This window comes from Haemaphysalis longicornis, unplaced genomic scaffold, assembly GCF_048455015.1.
Source record: "Haemaphysalis longicornis isolate Haplotype H1 unplaced genomic scaffold, Haemaphysalis longicornis Haplotype H1 scaffold_6, whole genome shotgun sequence".
Classification (NCBI taxonomy): Eukaryota; Metazoa; Arthropoda; class Arachnida; order Ixodida; family Ixodidae; genus Haemaphysalis; species Haemaphysalis longicornis.
In genome coordinates this window covers 178097108-178123845 of record NW_027526407.1, presented here as the reverse complement: position 1 = coordinate 178123845, position 26738 = coordinate 178097108, and the positions used below count along the sequence as shown (strand labels likewise).

Here is a 26738-nt window from a genome sequence, read left to right as displayed (position 1 = left end):
CGCTCGTATTCAAGGATTCTTGTCTTCACGCACGCCGAGGTGACGAACGTGCGCGCATTACACAGCTCGGATTTTTGCATTTGAAGGTACGTACACATTTTTTTTCACCATGATGCTGTAAAAGCTTTCGCTTTCCTGATAATTTTTTTTTATTATAAATAGCAAAGCAAGTCAACAAGCGGCGCTCTAATTTTTGGAAAAGCCGCTATCGATGCAACCATGTGTGAACCGAGCTCACTGACTGGCCAGCGTCACTGTTAATTATTGATAGGGACGCTGGCTAGTCAGTGAGCGGAAGCGGTTTGGCCGGTTGAGTAAAAATCAAGACAGACTGCTCCCATCCAGTACAGCTATCCTCGCTGGTGTCGTGTCGCAACTGCAACTGATTAGTCTGTCTTGAGCAACTGCAACTGATCAGTCTGTCTTGATTTTACCCAGCCGGGTAGGGGGGTGGTTTGGCAACGCCTCCGAGGACCTTGCCGAACTGAGTACAACTACATGCAAGACTTTGTGTTCCGGTTAACGACTATGCATATAGCGTTTCGTACTGATGAAACGAAGTTCCGCGGGTAATGTTTCATGCAGATGGAATCGAAACGGAATGTCTAGCTTTCGCAGCGTTCCGTCCACATCGGCGTACTAACGTACCGTAGTTCGTTGGGGTCTAGCAGCGTGCTGCCGAACAGTGGTTTGTTTCGCTTGGACGAAATGCTAGACTCGCATATAAAAATGTGCAATTATTGCGAAAGTTCCTAATTATTGTCATACTGTTTTTGCAGGTCTTGCAGCTCTGACTCGAGGAATATATGCACCGAAAATTCGACAGCCTGTGGAACATAGTTGGGCAATAAAACTGCAGTCAACCAGCACTTACAGCTTTGTGGTATGTGAAGGATAGTGGGACCACATTGTGTTTAGAAACTTGCTAACATGGCCAAATGAATGCAATGAACTAAAGGCCTTGGCATGCATTTGGCCATATTTCAACTGGTGCTGCAGTGGGCTCATGATACCAATACACCTACAGGACTAGACCAATACACCTATAGGACTAGACCAATACACCAATAGGTACCAATACACCTATAGGACTAGGCCAATATACCAATACACCTATAGACTGATACACCATTAGCTATTGGTGTCAATAACCCAATAAGCTATTGGTTTTGTATATTGATGATTTTTGCTAGGAAAGACAAACATGGCATGGGAAAAGTGGATTTCAAAATATTCCAATAGCGTGCCATTATATGAAGTCTACAAACAGTATTTTTCAATTTTGCACGGTCTGGTTCATATTTTCGTGTTCGTGTTTCATTTGACGCCGATAGTACGTCGGGTTTTCCTTCAGTGACGAAAAGGCCGCTGTGGCCGAGCGATGCAGACGCATTTTTATCTGCTAGGTGTTTCTACACTTTAATGAACGACCTTCATTTGTAACACAGCAATGAGTGGTAGCAGGTGAACCGGCAAGGTGCAAGGCCTTATTGGACATCACCAGTTGACCTTTTAGGCCATCCTAATACATTTATCGCCACAAGAATGTGCCATGCCAACGGGTTCACCTCGCCTCGTACTTCCCTCTCCTGTTCTCGCATTTTCCCTCTCCACATCACAGTTTTCACTACCCCATCGATCTGCCGTACCTCCCTTCCACATCCCCTTCGCCTCACATTCAACAGTATCGCCTCCTTTTATTCACTCCTTTCCCTCACCCATTTTCTCTTCCCATTTCTCTCCACCATCGATTTTTTCTCTCTTGCTCGCCCTCGTATTTCAACTTTACCCAAATTTCCACCCAACCTTCACCTTAACATTCCAGCTCTTCCCACTGCCCTTCCCCTCGTACACCCCTCACAACACTTTTCATCCCACTTTTAGTGCTTTCCTTTTCCATTACGCTGCACTCACACTCCCCCTATTATTTCCCACGCTATCGTGTGTAATCTAGAGCTCCTGCTATTTCTGCTACCGCACTCCGTGTCCTCTATCACCAATTTCCTCCTGCTGCATTTTCTCATTTCCCTCGTCCATTTCATTTTTCCTCCTCCTATCCCGCTAAACTCCTCTCTTCCCCTCTCTCCATATTACTATGCTTCTCTCTCGCTGCCCCATCAAGTGATTCACCTGAGCGTCACACCACCCACAAATGACAAAGTCACAGGTCACTACATAGTAACCAGTCAGTGACCAGTCGGTCAGTGCAGATTTTTTAAGTCAGGTTACTGCTTGATGGCCACCATTTGCTGGCCCACCAATGACAAATGGGCCAGGGTCCCATACTAGAGCATGCCGGTTCACCGTGTGACATTCACGGGCTGATTCAGGTGGCCGGGTCCGTAGGTGACAGACCGAGGGAAATTTTCGCATTTTGGTGGAGCCCGACTTAGCACGGTTTCAACGGTGCCTGCATTTGTCACCAACATGGCTATCCTAGTATAGATAAGACTGTGAAAGCCAAGTGTGACTAAAGTGACTTTTAAAAGGAAAACTAAAACCTTCAACCTTTTACGCCTAACTTCTGCTGATTCTCAAATGTCAAAAATTCATGAAATTTACATGCACAATGTTTTTGTATTTTACCTATATATTTTGCACCCATCACTAACTGCACCAATTGACTAAAAACCTCTTCAAGTGCGCATATCCAACCTTATTATGAATTCCTTTCTACTTGCACATTTCATAACCTGATCGATTCGCCTAAGGTAGTTGGAATTTAATGTTTAATGTTAATGGGGTGGTGAAGATGCAACACAAGTGCACAATTGTGTCCCATCTTCACAATCCTTGTCCCTTAGCTGCACCCGAACCATCAAAATATTGACTGTAACTTTGTTTAGAGGCACTTTTTTCATCATTTACATCTCTTATGGCTTGTTGTTTCATCCTCAAGTGACATCACTGCTATGTCATAAATTGGCACTTCAGTGTCAGTCAACTCTAAAGGGCAGCTCCAGAAATTTTATCGTGTTCGCAATACTGAGTAAAAATTGCATATGTTCACCATGCTGTTGCTTAACGCAATGAATGGTGCGGACATAAACTTTTTACACTCCTTCGTATAAATCTCAAAATTTAGCTCCATCCAACCGCACCACACAGCCAGTGAAGCAGTTCCTGCTGGTCTAAGTCCTTTTTCCACTATGTCATACTGTTAATGTCACAACACATTGCCTGCGGCCACATCTAGTTTGTTTAGTGACATTCCCAGATCAAGCTGACACGGGCTGCTTGCTGTGTGGTGGGTGGTAGTTGGTTTGCAACTACGCTGCTTGAGCTTTATCAAGATTACCAGTCTGCTGCTGTCTCTTTCTGATGTGCGCCAAGCTTCGGATCATTCTGGCAAAAGCTGTCCAGCACGAAAGCTGGCTTCCAAGAAACCGGAGCTAGGCTTGTTCGAAATGGTACTCTAATGAGGCTGTGTACCACAGGAGCTCAGAAAGAAAGCCGACACACAACAAATGTACCCGACTGCCTTGCAAACCAGTAAATGGCAAATGAAAAAGTCAGCTTGAACACATTTAGCATTTTCATAATGTATGTAGCACATTTGACGGAAACAAAATTCAAAATTACGTAGGTTTTCATCCAGTCAAGCAGCGTGCAACTGCTGACAAGAGTAACACGTGCAGCAGTCTTGGCATAAGCTGTAAACTTGCTAATTTCCCATTTCAAAAGCACGAAACATACTGTAGAATTTAAGACAATTATCTAAGTACTGCAGCTACCAACCACATGTACAGTGCTTGTCTTGTATCATTCCCGTTCAAGTCATTACTATTATTATTGTATTAGCAGTTGATGAGCAACATTGCACAATTTTCACAGAGTGCTGTTTTTATTTCTGCATTGCTCTGTCAGCAGAGTGAGCATAGGGGAGCACAGAACAACAGGGTGCAGATAGTGCATGGAGCGAGCTGCCCTCACAATGCTGGCCCCATAGCAACAGCGCCGACATGTAAAAGCGCGGCATGCATGCTGCTTGTGCCTTGACGGTTCTTGCGGCACCCACAATCGCTTGTGAGCATTATGGAATTGAGCCTGGAGCGAGTGCAGGGTGGCAAAGGTGGAAGAAGTGGGAAGTTTGACTAAATGCTGATACTGATGGGTAACAGAAGGAGGGACAAGCAGCCAAAGCCACATTTAAAATAAGCAAACCTGACCTCTCAGACACGTAGCGTGCTGTTTGGTGTACGAAAGCTGAAAAAAATGTGTGCATTGGGCTAACATCAAGAGGGAAAAGATGGTCACACTGTCCTAGACAATCAATGAATGTTGAATTTATTTACACAAATTCATCACTTCAAAAACGTGTACACAAGCACAATACAAAAAACATGCCCAATGTGACTTTTTGTCTAGTCCATCCCAAACCATCCACATTACGAGCAGGGGGCTTGCCGTCACACTATCCCTTAAAGAGCCCATGCAGACCAAATATAAATTTTGTTTAATCATAAGGCTGTATTGACCAATATGACATTAATGCAAACTCCTAACAAGTCATCAAGACATTAAAGAATACAGGTGAAGTAGTGGCAACTTACCACGCCCTTGTTGGGACTTATTACACTGCGAAGATTTCTTTTGACACTTGGCAGCCATAGACCAAAGCCACTGACAAAAAACATGACTAGGCAACTGCAGCAGTGCAATCGCCTTCCTTTTGAGCTTATCACTTAAATACAAATGTGCAATTATTGCTAAATTGTGTTTTCAGTGTCATGTGTTAACGCTAAACACTGCTGGTGCCATGCAGCGCAAGACTTGGGAGTTTTTTAGTATTACTGCCTGCCTTATTCGGTAAAGGACACATCCTTTGGAGATGGAATCAACTTGAGTGTGGTGTCAAAGATGACTTCTTTGAAATTAAAGTTTTACTCGCTCTTCATGGCCCTTTAAAAATCTTCCAAGGCAGAAGTACTCTAGCACCATATCTCTCCAACAAACTGATTGACACAATCCCCATGTGCACCATCAAGCAGTCGCACAATTAAAACAAACATGTGTTTAGTGCAGTCTGTTTACCTAAAAAAACAAACTGACTTTTCACACTCAATAGTGTAGGCAAGGCATTCACTTGCCCAGTGAGAGGTGCTTCTCATAGCTATGACTTATGTGTGAAAGGAGATAGATGAGAAAAAGAAAGTCGCAAAAATTCTTGTCACCGTCTAAAAGCCCAAAAAACTCTAAACTTGCCCTCATGTAGCGGTGCGTGTAGTTTACCTGTAAGCAAACAATGCTTGCTGGCTTTGTTTATCAGCAGTGAGCAGACCCCGAATGGAGGGCTGTTGATGGCACAGTCTACTGCACCCCTTCAAAGCTGGGATTGGCAATGCATGACTAACGTTGACCGCTATGCGGTTTCAGCTCGTGCGTTTCTTTTCATTCTCTTTCAAAACAATTTTTTTTTCATCTTTTAATCTAAACATTTCCAAGTTCTCACTGTTGCAAATCAAGCAAAAACTCAATGTTATCAAATGCTCGCTCAAGCTGCTGTTCATGGTACCACATGATGCACAGCAATGTACTGGTCTGGACCTTTAAACCTTGTTTCATCAAGCCGAAAATCACACAAGTCCACTCCCTGAAACGCTCCAACCTCAACAGACATCTAGTGTCCTGAAAACAACATTTTTGAGAACCGTACACTGAATGGATTGAATGCCTCAGTTTTTGTAATTGAGGCTTTGCTTATGTTGGTGCCATTGGTATACAGCCAAACTGCCTGTCACAACAGCTTACTGAAATAGACTACCGTGCACATATTGCAACTAAAACCCAAGTACAAAAGCAATTAACGTCGTTTCACTAGCCCAAAGCTGGGCTCAAGGTTGCAGATTGGAATCCCTGCTGTTGCACCTTTTATTATTATTATCTAGGCTCCACTTCTGTTCAATATTTCAACTTAATTAAAGATCACCCGCCACAGTGGCTCAGTGGCTATGGCGTTGTGCTGCTGAGCCCAAAAATGTGGGTTCTATTCTTGGCTGCAGTGGCCACTTGTCTGACGGAGGCAAAAAGCGAAAATGCCTGTAGATTCGAGCTTTCGGTGCATGTTAAAGACCCCAGGTGGTCAAAACTAATTTGGAGCCCTCCACTACGGTGCGCCTCATCACCTGTGAAGCGTCTGCTCATTAAACCTCCTCACCAATCAGCTTAATTAAAGATCTAAAAGTGGTTCAAATTACTATGCCTCGCTGCCCAGGTGACCTTTGGAACCTAAAACACAAAAATGAATTTGTCACTTCAGTTCACGAGTTTCTAGAATGAAGGATTGGGAAGCAGGCGTAGGCATTACCACTTGGGAAGAGACAGCACTTGGCCTTGATGTCGTCAAGTTCGCAGACAAAATTGTTGAGGGACAGTCGGCTCACCATTGCCACATCAAGCAAACTTGACCTGCATGGATAAGTGTATAGGTCTTCCACGGAGCGAAAACGCTTCCCCACAATGCGCACTTTCCCGTCACAGCTCAGTATGTTCTCAACAATCGCAAACTTGCCAGTGTGGAGAAGGATGCAATTGTCCGGTTCAGTTGTCTTCAAGGTGCACCCATTGTACACTACTTCTCCAAACTGCCTTGCATTATTGACCCCTGCTGGAATGGGGCCTCGAATGTGTTCGTGATAAAGTTACCGTACATCCTCTGCTTCGCTGGTTACAGAATTCTTCTCCATTATTCGCTTGAAAACTTGAGCCAATGGCCTGTTCCCAGAGCGGACAGCCCTTTTCAAGCTTCCCAGATAGTTTTCAAATGGGGAGCCTGAGAAGCAGTCCAAAGGACCAAATGTTCGAGCATCTTGTGCGAGATGAATAAGTCCGTGCACATTGTACACCAAAACAGTCTCACCATAAAGTTTCTCTGATCGCGCCTTTTCCACGAAGAACTTAAGCAGTTCTTCAGCATACGAAACCAGGTTGTTGGGGGAGTCTTTTGCACACAAGATTCGGATCGCGACATGGAGGACTAGGAAGTGCTCATAAGATTCCTCAGTAAGCATTCCCTTTAGCACGCAGGGGCAGATGTAAAGCAAAAACAGCCTGGCTTCCGTTGCCTTCCACCTCTCCCCATCTTTCATTGGCCGAAGCTTTCTGCTGAAATCGCAAGGCGTATACGGGTGCAGCAAAGAGATCCTTTCGTTGATAACAGTCAGCTGGGCATCTGATCGGCGGACAGTGTACGGCCCCTCAGCCCAGTACTTCACAAACTTTCGAACGACACCAAGCAGCACCAGGTGCATGTAATCTATCGGAAACTGCGTGACCATTTTCAAACCAAGCTGCTGCATTGGAGAAACTCCAGTGTGATGCTCCTCTTGCAGTTGTGCATTGAATGATGCATCAGTCCGGAGAGGTGCGTTCGAATCGGGAAAAGTCATTCTGCCCAGCCACTTTCCTGTCTGAGTGCACTTGTCACACCCGTAGTACGACGTGTGACCCTTGGCACACTGCACAAATACCCTTGCAGGGTAATCGCACACTACAGCCCGTATAATCACTTGGCACCGCTTTCCAGAGCACACAACACCCTCTCGTTGAACTTCACACATTTCTTTCATGAACTCATCGAGGTAGTCATCCAGGCTGGCAGGCTTCTTTACACCACAAAAAATTCCAATGGGGAAAGGTCCACTATCTTTGGTTTCTTCGACCATTGCCAGTATTGGCCACAGATAGCGGCTGGAGTTCTTGAACAGTGGCAGGCCATCGATGTTCAAAGTTACGTGAAGCTGTTGCACGTCAGCCACACGCAAACCCGAAGACAGGCATTTGGCAAGTCCTGCCTTCAGTCCAAAGTGGACATATTCTCCATTCGAAAGGCGGCGAATAGGAGATTCCCTTGGTGTCGCTAACAGCGTTCTGGCATCACAGGGGAGGTCCGGTTTCAGCTCTTTAAGAATCCGCAGCAAGTCGTTCAGGGCGGCATGAGAAATGTTGTGGGAGCCAGCCCAATCATGTAGCTTGTCTAATAGACTGGTCTCGGAAGCGACAGATGAACTAGCTTGCTCTTCAAAAGTGCCATCGTCCTCAGAAGTGTCCCCATGTCCTTCGTCAGAGCAATCACCTTCAGACAAAACCCACGATGATGGAGAGCAAACTTCCTCCCGGCTGCTGTGGCTCCCAGGATCATCGCAGTCAGAGCTAAGGGTAGGCTTGTATCTGAAGTAGGGGACTTGAGCATCTCTTAGCTGACTTGCGGCGCGAGCTTTGACCCACCGAAGTTCCCGCCGCCTTGCGTTGCGATCAGCGGCGGATCGCAACATCGCAGCTGGCAGAGAAACTCGCGGATGTTGACGGTTATGCCACAGATAAAGAAGTGATGCCAGCCGGAGCGACGATTTGTTTCCCGACTCTACCTGTTGCCGCAACCACGCGATAACGAAGCACACAGCCAAGAAAACTGAGTGGAAAATGCTTACCGTTGACTGAAATTTGCGCGCGCTATTACCACAATGCCTCAAAAAAAAAAAAGGCGCCAAAGAAATACATCCTGATTGGTTACCCTTCGTGACGTCGAAATGCAAAAAATGCAAACACAAACAAAACACGCTTTCGTGACGGAGAGAGAGGGATAGCGGGCGTCGCCTATTTAGAACAGCGGTGATGCGACTCGTTCGAGCTTCCAACAAATACTTGCTCTCAGAGATTAAAAACATATTACGCCAGCGCCCCAAGAACTGGTACAAATAAATGTACAGCCCATATATGCTACTAAATTACCCAGATATATGAATGTAGCAGAGGATGAGCCGAAAATAACGACATGAAGCCGACTCTTTTCAACATATTATTGCAGCAACAATACTCACGCTTACATTCACAGCGTAGCACTCGTACTACTACACACTGGATGTTTCTCTTCATCAACGCAGAAGGTTCTGTCTCCGTAGAACCGATAGGCACAAAACAGCTGGCAAATCGATCTATCACTCGCCATTCATTTTCATATCCACGAAAATTGCTTGCTTCTACGACGAAACACGTTTTTACGCACTGAAGATTTCCACACTGTCCTTTGAGTTGACCACATAGACACGCTGACTACAAACTGCGGTGCAGGGCAACTACTTATAAAACACTGCGCTACATAGACATTACACAAGATGTACACATACGAAAACGCAACTACGCGCAAGTTGCGCTTTCGTGTCTGTGCATCTTGTGTTGCGCCGTCCTTCGTCTTCGTCAGTGTCAAGTTAGCGCAGTAGTAATGTACAAACTAGCCCAGAAGCAAGCTCTCATTGCAGGGCAACGTCAGTTTGAAAGAACGGGCCGGCCGCCATTGCAACACGCCGGATGTAAACAAACTGATGCTGTCGGCGCTTTTGCTACTTGCTACTTTCGGTTTCGGTCGCAAAGTGACGTCAACGATTCGCATTTCCCCATGACAATACGTTCTTTTTAAGCCTTTCACTGATTATTTTGTTTCTTAGTATTGTGCTGTGTTGAAACATTTTCGCAATGGTTTTTGTTTGTTGGCAGTTGCGTATACCACGGCCGCGGTTGTTCCGCGTCCTTTGAATGAAAGGTACACTGTGCCTGACTTCAGAATGTCGAATCCCGAAAGCCGTGCAACAGCACTGGCACTGCACAGCGTTAAAAATGTGCGAAAAGAAATTTGTCAGCATGTCCTACAATAACGTCAAGCCAGATACGCAATCATGTAATGAGTGCGAAAGCATATGTATGTGTCGGTAGTAACGTTGTTCGGTGATTAAAGTCGTGCTTGCGGCTGATGTACGTCATCGCGTGAAGCGCGAGATTTAATTGGGACTGCATACGTTCTACTGAAAGTGTTTGTTTACCCCGAAGCTTTCTTTAGTCATGGGTGCTGTACACCATTTATTTCCTTTTGCTAACAGTACTCAATTCTAGCCAAGCTGGAAATACTCAACAAACCTGGCATTATAAGCGCTTCCTACAGGGAACTTCTAATTAGTCGGACGCTAACATCAATGCGCTAGAGGACCTCGCTCGCGACAGGCTCGATCCTATTGAGTGCAGATACTATAGTTCCCTCACCCCAGCTTAAATTATCCAAGCTCTGAAAGAACGTCTGCAACGGGCAAGGAAATAAACCCCATCGGCCCCATGCACAGTTTAATGGGTCTCCCATTAAACTGCTATCCAGCTGTCGACCTGAGGAACGGCTCCTGCTTCTGAACAGTTTGCTCCTGGATTGAGGAGCCACGCTCACATTATATGTGTAATAAAGTTCTCTCTCTCTCTCTCTCTCTCTCTCTCTCATATTTATATATATAAAATCTATCTATCTATCTATGATCTGTCTCCGTTCTTGTCACAGCTCTCAATGGAAGGCGGGCTGAACAGCAAAAACACCCCCCACAGTTAAAAGACAGCCAAACAACCATGAAGCAGTGGTTTTTCTATTGGCGGCTCCGTGGGCCTTGTCACGTGCATAGGACGCACATGGGCTTATTGTACGTTTGCCCTGCAGTTGGGTTCTGGACAGCCGATCGAGTTTGCAGAAATGATCGCAATTCACGGTGTTAGACGATGGCTTCAGACACTAAAAATCGGGAAAGAATCCATGGCGAGGCTTAAACGCGCCGACGATGACATCGCCACCACCAAGTTGTTACGGCCACTATAGGCCACTTTTTCCCCAGGTGTGTGCCAGTTCCATATGCAGGATTAGGAAACAATAAATGTAAGCAAAAGTGACTGCAGTTAGCGGCCGTTTTTACTTTAACGTACCTAACGCGTTCGCCGTTTTCCCACTGCTGGCTCCCATTTAATATTTTGTGTGTCTGTATTAACATTCACATGTCTACGCGAGTCTTGGACGCTTATAGTGGGGCTGCTTGTAAAGAAATAAACTAAACAATATCTTACTACCGAGTTCCATTTTTGGTAACTCGATCAGCTATCGCTCGTGCCGGGCGGTAAGACTGTAGTCCTTTCCTTTAGCGCAATTTTTAAAATACATAGAATGATGTGGCTGTTATAATTCTTGCTCATTCGATAAGTTGTTTTGAGGTTACCAGAATTTTATTTGACATCGCGCTGAGAACACATTGTGGGTTGATTCCCCTAAGCAAGTGTAATAAAGGGCGGTGGATACTCTTGCATGTGCCCCGTGATGTAGGCAATGAGAGCGGTTAAAACTTGAAGACAGAGATGAAAAGTGATAGCTTCTATATCGCAGAAAGTGAAAAAAAATGACTAGTTGCTTCCAGGTTAGAGCCTTGGCAGTGTGAAGCGACTACTTGGTCTACGTATGCGGACTACCTACACACGAGTTCTGCAATCATGCCTTACATTGAGACCTGGTATTTTCGTGTTTAAACAATATGAGCGTTTAAAAGTGGTATGATTAAAATCCGGAGATGAAAATTGTACCGTTCTTAACCTCAGGGTGTAGAAAACACCGAAACCCAGTAGCCCTCGTGAGAACGAATCAATCAAAAAGCAAGGCATTAGAGCTCGAACTTATGCAGATACATTTCAGCTTCTTCTATCTCTATCCCAATCTTCCCCTCATCAATTACTTGAGCCATCTGCAATCCACTTGTGAGCAGACCCGCCAGTACGCAATTTTGTGTGATATGAGTAACAGGCATTTTCAAGCTTAGGTATCCCCCAAAAGAATAAATCCTCGAAAAAAACCGTAATTATCGCGCAGAACCTGGCAAGCAAACAAATAAAGGAACGTATTGTCAAGATCCATTGTGCGCTGACAACACCCTTTAGTTTATTTGGCTGCACCACGGACAGCAGTGGCAGTACTTACTTATTTTAGGTGCTATATGCAATTGTCGATCGAAGCGCCCTTTCACTGGCAGTAGACGGATAGATATGCTTTACGCTACCCCCGATTAAAGCGCCCTCTCACTTGTGGTGAACCAGCGGAGCCCGGCTGATAAGGAGGAGTCGAACTGAATAACTGTACATGTTATGACTCATGATCCCTGCGCGGGCTGTCGTTGGCGGGAGCGCGGGAGTGTCCATTTTGGCAGCGGCCACCACCATTGTGCAACTGTGAAGGGAAGGTGTTGCGGCCTCGACATCCTAGGAAACGTTGCAGTTCCAGATGGCCAAGCCGTGAGTATTTGCAGTTCTTTTCGCACCGTCTGCCTTGCTACGCTAATTACGAAACCATGGGCCTAATTATGTTTGACGGCGCCCTCATTTTCCCTTACGTGTTATTGGCGTGACAAGTGGGTCATTTTATCTTTACGTGGTACTAGTGTGAGAAATAAGTGTTTTCCTTAGTTCAGGAGTCCTAGCATGCGAGGGCAAAGAGGAAACAAAGAATGCAGCTGTCCCTAACAAGCTGCTGCGCTCTGTGCGTGTGTACCTTCTGTACTCGCATGCTCGGGTTCGGCGGCGTTCCTCAGGGGATTAGCAACGACTCCCTCGTTGTGCCGGCGAGCGCGCGCGGACAACTGCGGGGCGTCGAGGCGAGGACACTGGGATGTTGTCCGCGCCAGGACTGCGCTAGGCGTTCGGCAGTGGCCTTGTGTATGTGCCGCCCGCCTGGCGAAATGGTTTGACCACTCCGCGCGGTCAGTGACTCTATGTCTATGAGTGCATGAGAGTGAGTGCTGGGTGACGTGACCGCGGGTGGGGACATGTGTGGGATTGAATTGGTTCATGTGGCCAATCAATGGCTCATATCAATTATTTTGAAAGGGGTCATCGCTCCTTATTTTTATTGTTACAGTTCCTTTAGGTACATATGTATATATATTTGCTGTGTTGCTGCCATTTCGTTATGAATCTGCCTCACTTCTACGCCTGTACCATCGACCATCACCTGCTGTGGAATTTCTGTACTTTCTCCCCCCTTATGTAATAACCGCGCAAGGGGCCCATAAAAGTATAATAAATGATGATGATGATGGTGATGAATGAAGAAAAACACGCATTTCTCACATCCGCACCACGTAAGGTTAAAATGATAATTAGGTCTCATGTATGCATTACGGTTTTCAGTGGGTCTTTTAACTGAACAGAAGATAGTTTTTCTGCAGTTCTATTGTTAGGCTTTTTCAAAAAGGCCGTGAAGACAAAATACAATGTACATTGTTCATTCATAAGAACCATAGCTCTTTCTAATTCTTTCAGCGCCATTCCAGCCTCGAAAGATGCTTTGCAACAAAAAGAAAAACGCAGCAAATGGTTAATTGATAATGAGGCTTAACGCGCCGATGCAACGCAGGCGATGATGCGCGCCGTATTAAAGGGCTTCGGATTAGTTGTGACCACCTGGGGACCTTTAAACGGCACAGAAATATCGAACACACGGGAGTTTTCGCTTTTCGCCTTACAAGAAAAGCGGCTCGCAGCAGGGAATCGAACCCGGGTCCTTGGCCTCAGCAGCATAGCAACACAGCACCTTAGCCACTGAGCCACCATTAAGGGGGGGCGGGGGGAGGCAAGAAATGTCACTAAACTCCAATTTAATGCAACAGTGTTTAAAGGGCAGGTGTGACGCAATGGAGGCCAGCTGTACAAACAGTTATCACTGTGTTAATTGCACGTTAGCATGAAAGTGACAGGATCAAACAGAACCAGACACTCCACTACGAGCGCCCCATTATGTATCTTAGCAGTGGCTTTGGTAGGCTACCCTTGATTACACACGCAATGTTATGATATTATAGCGGCGTGGTGAGAAAGGAATTGGGCGGTTCCGACTGTTTCTTCTGCTTTCTTTAATATGTACATCATTTGTTTGAATTTTGTAATGAAATTGGTATCGCTGTTATCAGAATAAAACAGTCTTTTCAATGAACCCAACTTGTATTTTGCCTTCACAGCCCCTAGGAGCGTTTTTTTTTTCGGTATTTGAAGAAAACCGAGACACGTCTTTTTTATGTTGATGTTTTTCTGTACGCATTAAAGCTAATCATTTTTTCTATTCATTATTTTTCTAGGTCAGCACTCTTTTGCTGGGACATATAAAAATACCATGCTGACATTACCTATCACCCTGATGTTGGTCACTTTTCAGGTACTGAGGGGGCATCAAAAAGCTCTGATATAGTGTGTGGATCGTTTTCAGTATTTTAAGGAATTGTTAATTCATTTCAGGATGCGAGATTTGGTGTGTGTTTGTTACCATTCGACCGCAGTACCTTTCAATATTTAGACAAGTCTCATGCATCTTTCCAGGCATAAAGCCACAAAGTTGGGAAAAACTGCAGCCACTGTGAACGTCCCGTCACTGCTTATGCATTTCAAATTTTTTTATTGCGAAGTACAAAGGTTACAAAACAATGGAGTTCACTTTTAGGTTATTCACCAGCACGTGCATGAAAAAAAATTGAAAAAACAAAAAATACACGCCTACAAGTACATTTGCTCTCATGGGGTTTTGAAATGCTGGTCACAGTAAAAAGCCTAACCCAAATAAATTTTATTCCACAGATTCCATGTAGTCGAATTTTTGAAGGACAAGAGCACGTATGCTGTGCCAGAGTGGTGGTTACAAAGGAATGAAACCGGGATCACTGCTTTTTGGCCACCTTTTTCATCCAAGCAACAAGTCATCCAAGCCATGCGAAGACGTGAGCCAATTACAAGGCACTGGGTTCAGCACGATGTGAAAATATTGCACTCGTACAGTAAGTTACATTTTTCTTTTTTTACGTAATATTTAAAATGATATCACAGCACAACCAAGGAGGGACAATTTTATACACGTGAATAACCCTAATGTAGATGCAGGTGGCTTGCATTATACTTGCTCTGAGGGAAATAATCCCCCCAAATTCTGGGGTTTTATGCACCGAGGTTGCCCATGGGCAATGAGGCATGTTGCATGCAGAGTACTATAAATTTAGACCAACTGAAAAGATTCAACCTGCCCTGAAATCTCATTGCGTGTGCATTTTTGTTTTTGCTTTTTGAAAGAAATCCGCTGAGGCAAGGGACAAACTGAAGCTCTTTTTCTCAGCAGGATGCTTTAAGTTGTGAGCTTCCACGGGGGGTAAGCATCGTATATGTAAACCGTGTTTCCCCCCATTGTCCCAGAATGCATAAGAAAGTTGCCCCTTGGGTAAATGGCGGTCATTGGCATAAAGTAAATTTCAGTCTTTCAACCATTAGAGCACAAGCATCCTGCTCAGATACTACCTAGTATGTGCTACACGGAAAACGGCCACTCAAGTTTCGCGCTGCCACGAGGGATGTCATACGTTCTTTTCTTACTTCGACTCGGTTGCATAATAGCTTTTCTACTTACTCTAAAATCAACAAGCTTAAAGGCAACACTTTTTTTCTTGTTGGCCTCCCAAGAAGCTCTTAAAAATTTTCTGAAAAAATGTATATCTTTTAAGAGCTATGCCTTTGTATTATCAGAATGACTTCAGACAGCCTTAAAAAAGCAATGTAGGGGTTTATTGCAGCCACATACGACATTTAAGCTTCTTAATGAGGCATGGCAAGTAAATTTAGAACACGTCACTGTACATGATGGCATGCTTGCGCTGAAAGGTGGCTCACAAGGACCTTAGCTTAAGTACGGGTTAATTGGCGTATTCATACCTATAAGGAAGGGCGCCAGACAAGGAGACACAATCTCCCCCATGTTATTCACAGCATGTTTACAAGAAGTATTCAGAACGTTAGATTGGGAACAGCTGGGTGTGAGGGTTAATGAAGAATACCTCACTAACCTCAGATTTGGACGTTGCCTTGCTAAGTAACCCGGGGGACGAATTGCAAAGCATGCTTTCCGCACTGGACGAGCAGAGTAGAACCCTGGGCCTGAGAGTTAATATGCAGAAAACTAAAGTAATGATTAATAACCTCGGAACAGCACAGCGGTTTGAGATAGGTGGCGAGGCAGTGGAAGTCGTAAGCGAATATATCTACTTAGTCCAAGTTGTGACCCGGGGTCCCAACCATGCGGCAGAGATAATTACAAGGATAAGAATGAGGTGGAGTGCATTCGGCAGGCATTCTCAGATAATAAATAGCAGACTGCCATTGTGCCTGAAGAAGAAAGTGCATGACAGCTGCATCTTACCGGTACTCACCTACGGGGCAGAAACTTGGAGGCTCACTACGAGGGTTCAACTTCAATTGAGAACGACTCAGTGGGGAATGGAGCGGAAGATGATAGGTGTAACATTAAGGGACAAGAAGAAAGCGGAGTGGGTCAGGGAACAAATACGTGTGAACGACATATTAAGTAGTAGAAATTTAAGAAGTGAATGTGGGCGGGGCATGTAATGCGAAGGCAAGATAACCGTTGGTTATTAAGGGTAACAGAGTGGATCCCTAGAAAAGGCAAGTGTCGAAGGGGGTGGCAGAAAGTTAGAGGGGCAGATGAGATCAATAAGTTTGTGGAGATAAATTGGTCGCAGTTAGCACAGGACCGGGGTAATTGGAGATTAATGGGAGAGGCCTTTGCCCTGCAGTGGGTGTAGATAGGCTGGTGATGATGATCATGATGATATAAGTATGGATCTTATGGTCCTACTATCTACCATCACCTCTGTCTGCTGCTGCACGACAAAGCTACCTATATTATGCGGGTTGATTTTTGTTATGTGTTCTCTATAATTGTCTTGTTGGTGTGCTTAATTCTTGTTTCATGTTTTGTAGTGTGTCAACACCCTGTGGCGACTGTTAGAAATTCATAGCAGTTCACTGCTGCATCCGGCATGCAAGTGACGAGAGTTTATCAAAGCAAAGGGCAGTACAGTGGCCTAGTGCCATTTTAGTGTGCCTAATAAAAGTGCTTGATGGTGGAGCAACTGGACGTTGAAGTTGCCATGGAGCCACCCACAGAAGAAATAGGTAGCTTCACGGATGTTATGAAGTACACGCAAGGTTGCAGGATAAGGTAGCAGTCACATCTGAGGATATCTGCTGCAGAGTACCTGGGTTCATGGGCTAAGTACTATGAAAATAACCTACAGGTTACGGAGCACTGCCAAGTACTGAGTATAACTTCCCGAGTACTATGAAAAGAACTTACATTCGGGGAAAGTGTGGCAGCTCTGATGGGTGACGTCAGTAGATGAGAATTCCAGTGGTGAATGAGGACCAGAAAAAAGATTTTGGCAACATTTTCTGTAAGGTGTTTTTTGTCATATTTTTTCGACTTAAAGTTAGGCGATTGACCTGTATAGAGGATTGGTGGTAATACATTTTTGTCACTTGAATTTTAATGCCTTTGAAAGCATGTAACTAGGAAAACCATTATTTATACAAAGGGGAATGCTAGAAGGAAGGTAGGCAATGCGGTGTGTAAGAAAATTCGTGTGCAACTGCTGACAACAAAAGTCTAATCACTCACCACTTTCCGTATAAGGGCCCAGTTTTTGTCTGTACAGGTACTCTACAACAAGCACTCGATAAGCTGAAGGACGCCGAGCTCACGTCGAACCTAGACTCGGATGACGAGGAAGAGCCCATCAGGAAGCGCCCCAGGGGGTCCCGGGTGTACACCCGTGGGGGGCCTCCACCCGGAGTACAGCCACGTGCTTCCGTTGGTAGGCCATGCATTGCGTAACTAAAGAGATGTGTCTGGCATTGCAGAGCCTTCGATTGAATGCCATTAGCATTCGTAGCCCTTCCCTGAGATTTTCGTTGGTGTGTATTTGCCTAACTATTTATCTGAGGTAGGGCTGAATTTGATATCTGATATGAAGAGAGTGGAGCGAGGGTACGGTGTTACAGCAAAAGCAGTGAAAATGACAAACAAGGGGACCATTTCGGTCTGGGGCAACAGTCTGAAGGCACAATTCATACTTCAGATGAGGGAGCCTGGAGTGAGTAAATTGATGGTTGGAGGGAGGGGGAGGTGGGTGGGAACTTCAGCTTTTAATGAACAGGAGGGAAAGGGTGAAATGAATTTTGGTTATGGAGAAAGAAACATTTAGGAGGTGCGACATCGCTGCCTCCCACATGTATTCTCAGAAGCACAGCAGTGGCATTTTAGCAGAAGAAACAGTGCACATTACACTGCAGTATGCCATACCTCATTACTGCGTGTAATGTGGGCAGAAATAATTTCTATTCAGGATATGCCTTTCCATTATTTGTATACTCAGCACATTTCACTAAGCAAGATCTGGAAACACTCCTCTGAGGTGCCAAATTATTTCCATCTAATTAAGGCAATCCAGACTGAGCAGGTTTTCTAGATTTTTTGGGGATTTTTATGTTGAACGCAGCATTATTGGTTATGTTCCCCAGAAAGCAAGAAAACAAGAAGAGAAACAAACCAAGAATAGAATGAGCACTACACAGGTGCTCTTGTGCCTCTTGGGGTCAAAGAGTATTCCTCCCCATTAGCATGCCAAAAGAAAACCTGTACCACAAAAACCTCGAGGCCATGCCATGAGCACGTGCACAGCCACTTGCTGATCATTTGACCACTACTGGCTGGCCTGATGGCAAGCATGGAGAAGGAACGGGATGTAGAAAGTACGGAACAAGCAGCCCTGTCACCTTGCAGCTTTGCTAGCCATCTTCTCGTGTAGTGCAGGCTGGGGTTCAATTAGTTTACTGGGAGAAATTGCAGAAAAGTTATTTTACGTGCATTTTTTTTATAGAAGGACAACCAACAGAACTCATTTTAAACCAGAAGGCTCATTGTTTTATTGTACTATATTTTCAGGTTTATCCTAGTTATGAACAAATAGCTGAAGCTAACGGCACAAGAGCAACAAAAACAGGGTCATGGCTTACAAACTGGTAGTTGTATGCAAGTTGCAAAAATTAGTGCTGCATATTTATGAGAATTAAGGTGTGGTCACACCATGAGCTGATTTAGTTGGCCGACACCATGTCAACAAGCTGTTGGTGGCCATGTCGCACCATGCTAAAGCTGATTGTTGGCCAACTGCCTGTGTCAAGACCTGACAGAAGCGCACGACCAAAGCATCGCAAGCCAAAACACAGTTTGCATTAGTGCACTGGTGGAGTTGTTCGAGCTTACTGGACCTTGCTAAGTTTTTTGAACTGTAGAAAGTAACAAAATAGAGTCACATGTTGTCACGGTGCTACTCTATCAATTCCTGACGACCCGTCGGCTGACTGGTTGGCTAATTGATTTTGACCGTGTCTTCAGTCAGCAAACACTACGTGGACTTTCGATTGGCCGATGTGTTTGTGTTGCTGTCTGCATATTGGGGCAATGTGGTCTGCCAACTTGGAAGTCAACCAACAAGTCTGACTCGCCGGCATCGTATCAGCCTAGTGTGACAGCGCCTCGAAAAGGTCTAATTACACTATATTGGTAATTGTGGGAGGATGCTGGTCATGAAATTTTGTTTGTGGCACAATTGAAAATGTATTGTAACTAAAGCCAGACAAACATATTACTTGGTACTGCCACGCTTACTCTGAAAGATTTGACTGCTGATTTTAAAGGCAATCGTGTAATAAAATTTAAACACGCTGTTTAAAAATCTCCCCTTAGATTCCCTATTAAAACAAGAAATTCCTGACCCCCCCACCCACCAAGCCTCTGGAAGCGTATAGCATTCTGGGCTGCTGACATCCACTGTGTTACCCCAACAGCACACCCCTCCCAGTCACCCTGTGGAGCACATGCTGTCCTCATAATGATGGTTTTGGCCTTGGTTTATTTGTCAGCTACTTATATGACCCCATCATCGTGCACTAAATGGCTTGTGAATAAAAATATTCTCTTTCTCGCACTCTCTGGATAAAATATGCAAAGAGGAGGGTACCAGCACTGCCTCCTATAGCCGGTTAAAGTTGATGCTTGGATGAGTTGGTGCTCCATAATCTTGAATTCACAGCGCAAACACAAAGGGAGGGCACGACACGCAGGCGCTGACTAACAACTGAAGTTTATTGCTGTGACGTCTGGCATATAAATACAGCAGAAATCAAGGCAACAAATAAATCGACACGTAACATTTGAAAATAAAATATAACAATTCCGCCACGACATCACTACCACCACGTGCTTGCAAACCGTCTAGATAGTCGATTTCTTTTGATGATAGCGGGACAAAAGGGACGCTTACAATCTTTTCTTCTCTTTTTGCTATCTTATGAGCCTCAATAATTTCCCTTGTCAGTTTATGCTTATTTCTACACAATATTGCGGTACTACTGAAGATAGGCTTGCACCCAGGACAGTCTCTACAATGTACTCCTAGATAGCCGCTTTTGCCTTTTTCCACGTTGTAACTATGTTCCTTTAGCCTATCATTAACGCATCTCCCCGTTTGCCCGATATATTCTCTGCCACACACTAAGGGTATGCTGTATACTACGTTTGTGGCACATGGGATGAACTGTCGTCGGTGCTTCTTCCTACAAGCCTCAGAACTTGGGGTATCACTGTTCACGTGTCTACATAGTCTGGAAAGTTTATCTGGAGCTGAAAAAGCAACACTTACATCGGCACGCTTGGCAATTCTTTCTAGATTATGCGACACTGTATGTATGTACGGCAATACTGCAACCTTCCCTTACTTTTTGTTATTCCGATCATTTTTTTGCCTAGCCTTCATTTTCTTCAGCAAACCTTCGGCCACAGACGTTAATAGATATGTAGGATAACCTGCATTAATTAGGCAATTAATCTGATCCATGAAACTAAAGCGCATCATGTGAACGCATGACTTAACAAGTGAATTTTTCTGGCACAGATTCGCAATTCCTCTTTTTACAAGTTCCTCTTTTCCATGTGACAAACAAAGCACTAATACTTTGATGCAACAACTCCTAACAATTTTTAATGACTGTTTGAAGCCTCTAGTAGTAACCCATGAATTAACCGTTGGAGGATGTATTCGTTTTCTCGATCTTCACCTTTCTTTTAATCATGAGCACATTTGTTGGAAATACGAACCTCGAGGCAAGAAGTCGCTTCTTGCGTATGACTCTGTGCATTCGAAACTTGTAAAAAGAGGAATTGCGAATCTGTGCCTGAAAAATTCACTTGTTAAGTCATGCGTTCATATGATGCGCTTTAGTTTCATGGATCAGGTTAATCGCCTAATTAATGCAGGTTATCCTACATATCTATTAACGTCCGGTGCCGGAGGTTTGTTGAAGAAAATGAAGACTAGGCAAAAAAAAAATGATCGCAATAACAAAAAGAAAGGGAAGGTTGCAGTATTGCCGTACATACATACAGTGTCGCATAATCTAGAAAGAATTGCCAAGCGTGCCGATGTAAGTGTTGCTTTTTCAGCTCCAGATAAACTTTCCAGACTATGTAGACACGTGAACAGTGATACCCCAAGTTCTGAGGCTTGTAGGAAGAAGCACCGACGACAGTTCATCCCATGTGCCACAAACGTAGTATACAGCATACCCTTAGTGTGTGGCAGAGAATATATCGGGCAAACGGGGAGATGCGGTAATGATAGGCTAAAGGAACATAGTTACAACGTGGAAAAAGGCAAAAGCGGCTATTTAGGAGTACATTGTAGAGACTGTCCTGGGTGCAAGCCTATCTTCAGTAGTACCGCAATATTGTGTAGAAATAAGCATAAACTGACAAGGGAAATTATTGAGGCTCATAAGATAGCAAAAAGAGAAGAAAAGTGTGTAAGCGTCCCTTCTGTTGCGCTATCATCAAAAGAAATCGACTATCTAGACGGTTTGCAAGCACGTGGTGGTAGTGATGTCGTGGCGGAATTGTTATATTTTATTTTCACATGTTATGTGTCAATTTCTTTGTTGCCTTGATTTCCGCTGTATTTATATGCCAGACGTCACAGCAATAAACTTTAGTTGTTAGTCAGTGCCTGTGTGTAGTGCCCTCCCTATCGTCCTCGTTTCGTGTTTGCGCTGTGAATTCAAGACTCCTATAGCCACCAAAAGTGGACCTCCATGCTTGCAGCTCTGTGTTTTCGTGTTCATTTTTCTCCTCCCCTGCTTTGCCCCATGCATGTCCGTGGCTATCACATTAATTTATTGACTCCTGCTCTCCACGTTCACTGTCTTTCACCCACCCCTCTGGAAATACATTGTTTGCTCGATTGCGATGCTGGCAATGCTTAGGGTGCTTCTAATGTGTTTAACACATAAACGAGCGCTTAAGGGCTCTGCTGTAAAATTCATAACGGCATTGTTAACCGCTGAAGTTGGGAGTCTAGAATAATCTAAAACCTGCCATTATGGCATATTTGAAAATGTGTGCATTCTTCATGTGTCTTTGAAAGCCGAATACATCTTTCAGTTTAAAAAAAATCAGCATTGTAAACTACCCTGATTGCTAATACCTTTCTCTTGTTCCTTAACTTAGGTCCGGTTCTACCAGTGTTTCCAGCTACAGGTGAGCTTGTAAAAAATAATTGGTTTCAAAACAAACTGACCTTTCCAAGAGGTTTGCATTGAATGGCTTTCCTTGCATTTCTGCTACTCCTAACACACATGCTGTGCCTGCCTGTAGCTGTGAGGTACTACAGGAATTACAAAAAAAGTGTTTTCACTTGTTTGTACAGTGAAACCTCACTGAAATTCAAAACAGCGCTAAAAGACGGGACAAGGAAACGACGACACAAGGCGCTGACTAACAACTGGTTGGTTTATTGCGCGGATTGCGAAATAAACCCAAGAGAGGAAGGCGAGAAGGAAACACGATAAAAAAAGGAGAAGTGCACGAACATTGCACACAAAACATAATATCGATACACGTGCATTGATTAAATGATAGCAACACTGATATGAGACGTGGCCAGAGGCGCGAGGCAAGGAAATGCAATCCTGAACAGTCGAGCTTTTTATGAATCCAGATAACGGATTTCCTTTCTAGTAATTCAATAGACGGCTTACTAACACAATCGCCGCCTGCTTTGTGAAGGCGGTAGGCTTCATAGATTTCACGCTCACGCTGACCCTCATACGTTCTTGCAACACACGTGTCGTGGGACTTGGGCGAGCAGCCGTGGTCGTGACAATGTGTGGCAAGATTGCTGCCTGTACCCGTTTTTAGTGTGTTTGCATGCTCGCGGAGACGATCATTCAAACAGCGCCCGGTCTGACCGATATAGGTCTTCCCACAGGACAAAGGAACTTCATACACAACGGAGCACCTACATTCTACAAATGGTTTTGTGTGGCCTATTTCACAAAAGGTGCCCCTTGGCTCATTTATGTTCACTCGCCTACAAAGGCCACCCAGTTTGTTTGGTGCAGAAAACACTACTCCTACACCTGTGCGACCCATTACCTTTTTTCAGCATATGCGAAACCACATGCACACAGGGAACGACAGCGATTTTCGCCGGCCTGTCCTTCAACGATCCAGCTTCGCTGCGTTTGCGAAATTGCCCTAGCAACACTTCAGGTAAGTCACGTAGCAAGGCCAGTGGGAAGCCTGCCGACAAGAGCCTGAGAACCTGCGAATCAAAACTGGCCTCTTTTTCATGGGGCAAGACTTCTTAAGGGAGCCCCTTAAAGCAGCTAAGAGAATGCTCCGTTTCACGATTTTGGAATGGGCAGACGAGAACGAAAGAAGGCTTTTCCTGGATCGGGGCGCATACCTCCAACAAACATGGCTTGGCCTGAAATGCAAGAGGAGGTCCAAAAACCACAGCTCATTGTCCAAAGGAAGTTTCCTTGTAAGCGTGAGACCAGCTAGGGTGGTCTTGAAAATGGCCACACGAAAAGGCCACACGAAACCATATGTATCCGTTGTGTATGAAGTTCCTTTGTCTTGTGGGAAGACCTATATCGGTCAGACCGGGCGCTGTTTGAACGATCGTCTCCGCGAGCATGCAAACACACTAAAAACGGGTACAGGCAGCAATCTTGCCACACATTGTCACGACCACGGCTGCTCGCCCAGGTCCCACGACACGTGTGTTGCAAGAACGTATGAGGGTCAGCGTAAGCGTGAAATCTATGAAGCCTACCACCTTCACAAAGCAGGCGGCGATTGTGTTAGTAAGCTGTCTATTGAATTACTAAGTAAGGAAATCCGCTATCTGGATTCATAAAAAGCTCGACTGTTCAGGATTGCATTTCCTTGCCTCGCGCCTCTGGCCACGTCTCATGTCAGTGTTGCTATCATTTAATCAATGCACGTGTATCGATCTTATGTTTTGTGTGCAATGTTCGTGCACTTCTCGTTTTTTCGCCTTTTTTTTTCGTTTTTTCGCACTTCGCCTTCCTTTCTTGGGTTTATTTCGCAAGCCGCGGAATAAACCAACCAGTTGCTAGTCAGCGCCTTGTGTCGTCGTTTCCTTGTCCCGTTTTTTTGCGCTGTTTTGAATTTCAGCATGCACCAACTAGCCCAAACCACCGTTCTAACGCAGAAACCTCACTGTTCACTTGTCGGCAGTTTTTTGGTGCGTGTACTATATACCACTGGTCTACACACACAAAAGAAGGGCAAAGTTTTAGGGTCGGGGTGAATGGTGAAGCACCAGAAAGACAGGAAATACACGACCAGTGGTGTGTCATGTATTTCTTGTCTTTTTGGTGTTCATCTGAGTTCAAAGTGATTGCCTGCTGATTATGTACCAACTCACACAGGCCAGAGCCACTCTGCTGACTGATATCAAATAACAACTATGCCAATAATTGTTTTTCAGTTGCAATTGTGTTTTGGTTAAGCTTATACAGTTTTGGCCTGTGGTGTGACCATGGAGGTCAGCCATTTTCAAGACCCACGTAGGGAAAAAAAATAAATTGGGAGATCATGTGGAAGTTATGTGCTCCTTCTGTGCTATTCAAAAGTTTTCAGTAATTTGTTTTCCTTTTTACCGTTTTCCAATTTTATGCACTCCCACTATAACCCCTCGTTATAACGAACTCGCTTTACTCGAAATACCACTTTATTCAAAATTTCTTCTGGTCCCAACCCAAATGCATGCATTTTAGACCGCATTACTCGAAGCACATGAAGAGCAGGACCTAACGCTTAGAGCGAAGGGCCGAGTGGAGGCGTCGCCAAGCGGCGGCGACCCAGCAGCGAGTCGGGTGGTAAACGTGGTAGGTTAAAATAAGCTGGTGTTTCCCGGGAGATTTTCTCAAGCCGGTCATGCTTGATTCGCGCCATCCGTCTTAAGACAAACGGTCCAAAAGCGTGGTAGGGTGATTGAATTCTATCCCTAGACATTGGTCAATAGTGTGGATGCAACGGTGGGCGATCACTGACACTCGAAGTGCGGAATGAGCAGTGCCGTCGACAAGGGGGCGCCGAAAAAAACTTGTTTTGCAAATTTCACAGCTGTACACTCCGGGAAAAAATTGCCCAGTGATCCTGCAAGGCCCCTAGTGCAAAACTGGTCAGTTTTAATGATTGCATTGTGTACCGACAATGAGCCATTAATCTTTTTTTTTTTGTAGCTCAACAAACACAGCGTCAGACTCCAGCCACGGCATTTGCGGGGCTTTCTAGTACGAAACTCATAGCGTTCTATGACGCCCCTACCTACCCCCTATAAACGTGGCCACTGCCTTCCCCTCCTCATGCGCTTAGCAGTATATGCGAGGCGTTCGGGTGCCAGTCACTGCTGGTCCAATTGGAGCAGGGGTTGCTTGCGCCTGGCAAAAACATGAAGCAGGCAAAGCTCATTGCCTTTTTTGCACCTGAGTAAAGTTTTGCTTTACTGAATGCATTGGGTTTTTATTCTTCGCACTTGTAGTGCAATTGAATCTCAACTACTTAAGCTTTTCTTGTGTGATCGCTTATATCAAAATACCGCTTATGACGAAATTTTTCGCCGTCCCGCTGATTTCGTTATAACGAGGGATTACTGTATATATTTCTTAGGGTATAGCTTTTTACGAAATAAATTTTACGCAATCTCTTTGCATACACCACACTTGGTACATTGTTGAATACAGGGGCATTCATTGGTGGAAATTAAAGAGGGGAACATCTGCCAATTTTTTTACAGAGCCAGATCCCTATGAATCGCATGTGTATCACAATCTGGATGATGGAGGCCACTTCGAGGCAGGTCAGCAAAGTTTGCCCGTACATAATTCTTTTACATGCACATTTATAGCACAGTGTGATAATGCAGTTTCGCAATGTGTCGACGTTTAATGCCATACAGCCGGCGGCATCCCCGAGCGCTTCGAAGCTCCCGCCATAGTGTGCGCGCCTCCCCATTGGTGAAACTGGTCAGGCTCCTCCCACTGCCGCACGCAGTGCGAGTCGCTTTCTGGCCTAGACAAAAAAGGCGGCACCAGTGCGCAATCGCAGACGCAGCTGTGAAAAAAAAACGCGCGTGCAAGGCTCATAAAGATTCACAAATACTTGCTGGAACGATGAAACCCAACAAGCATGAGCGAACTCGAACGAAGGGCGAAGCAGTCGCATACGGCGGCAGTGGCGGCCCCGCCAGAGGCGATTAGGCTTACCGCCGCGGAGGATATTTGATGGGTGCTTTCGTAAGCGGCGTGTATGACGTTTTACAGTGAAAATTTCGCCCACGTTGTCCGCTTTTTTCCTCGCGTGCCCTTCGAGTTGCGTTTCAGCGAGTGGTTAGAAGCGGTCGCTGCAGCTCCCCACATCGCGCGAGTGGTCTCCGCGGCAGCGTCAGCGTCAGCACGCCTGTAGCTTGCGGGGCGCGTTTTGCGGTTCACGCTGATACCCTCTCAGATCGTTAAGCTCCAACAGCTACAGAAACAGTGCACCAGCCGTGTATGCACGCCACACAGTTTGTAGGCAAGGGGCTCGCTGCATTGGGCGGCCCGTGTTGCCGTTCACGTTTTATTGAGACCCCATTTCGCCGCTTCCGTCTCCCAAAATATACCCCTACAACTTAAATTTCGTTCCTAGTTCTCTGCGAAAC

At 45.1% G+C, this 26738-nt stretch overlaps 1 long non-coding RNA gene and 1 pseudogene across 1 annotated transcript; one reads left to right on the top strand and one right to left on the bottom strand.

Annotated features, from left to right (window-relative positions):
* Window positions 1–6239: 6239 nt before the first annotated feature.
* On the bottom strand, window positions 6240–8273 carry LOC144143384 (uncharacterized; annotated as a pseudogene).
* A 5711-nt stretch (window positions 8274–13984) lies between these two features.
* Window positions 13985–25994, top strand: LOC144142084 (uncharacterized). The gene is made up of 4 exons (XR_013316822.1): window positions 13985–14603; window positions 17325–17483; window positions 22232–22261; window positions 25836–25994. It is a non-coding gene; the product is annotated as an uncharacterized LOC144142084 (long non-coding RNA).
* Window positions 25995–26738: the final 744 nt, after the last annotated feature.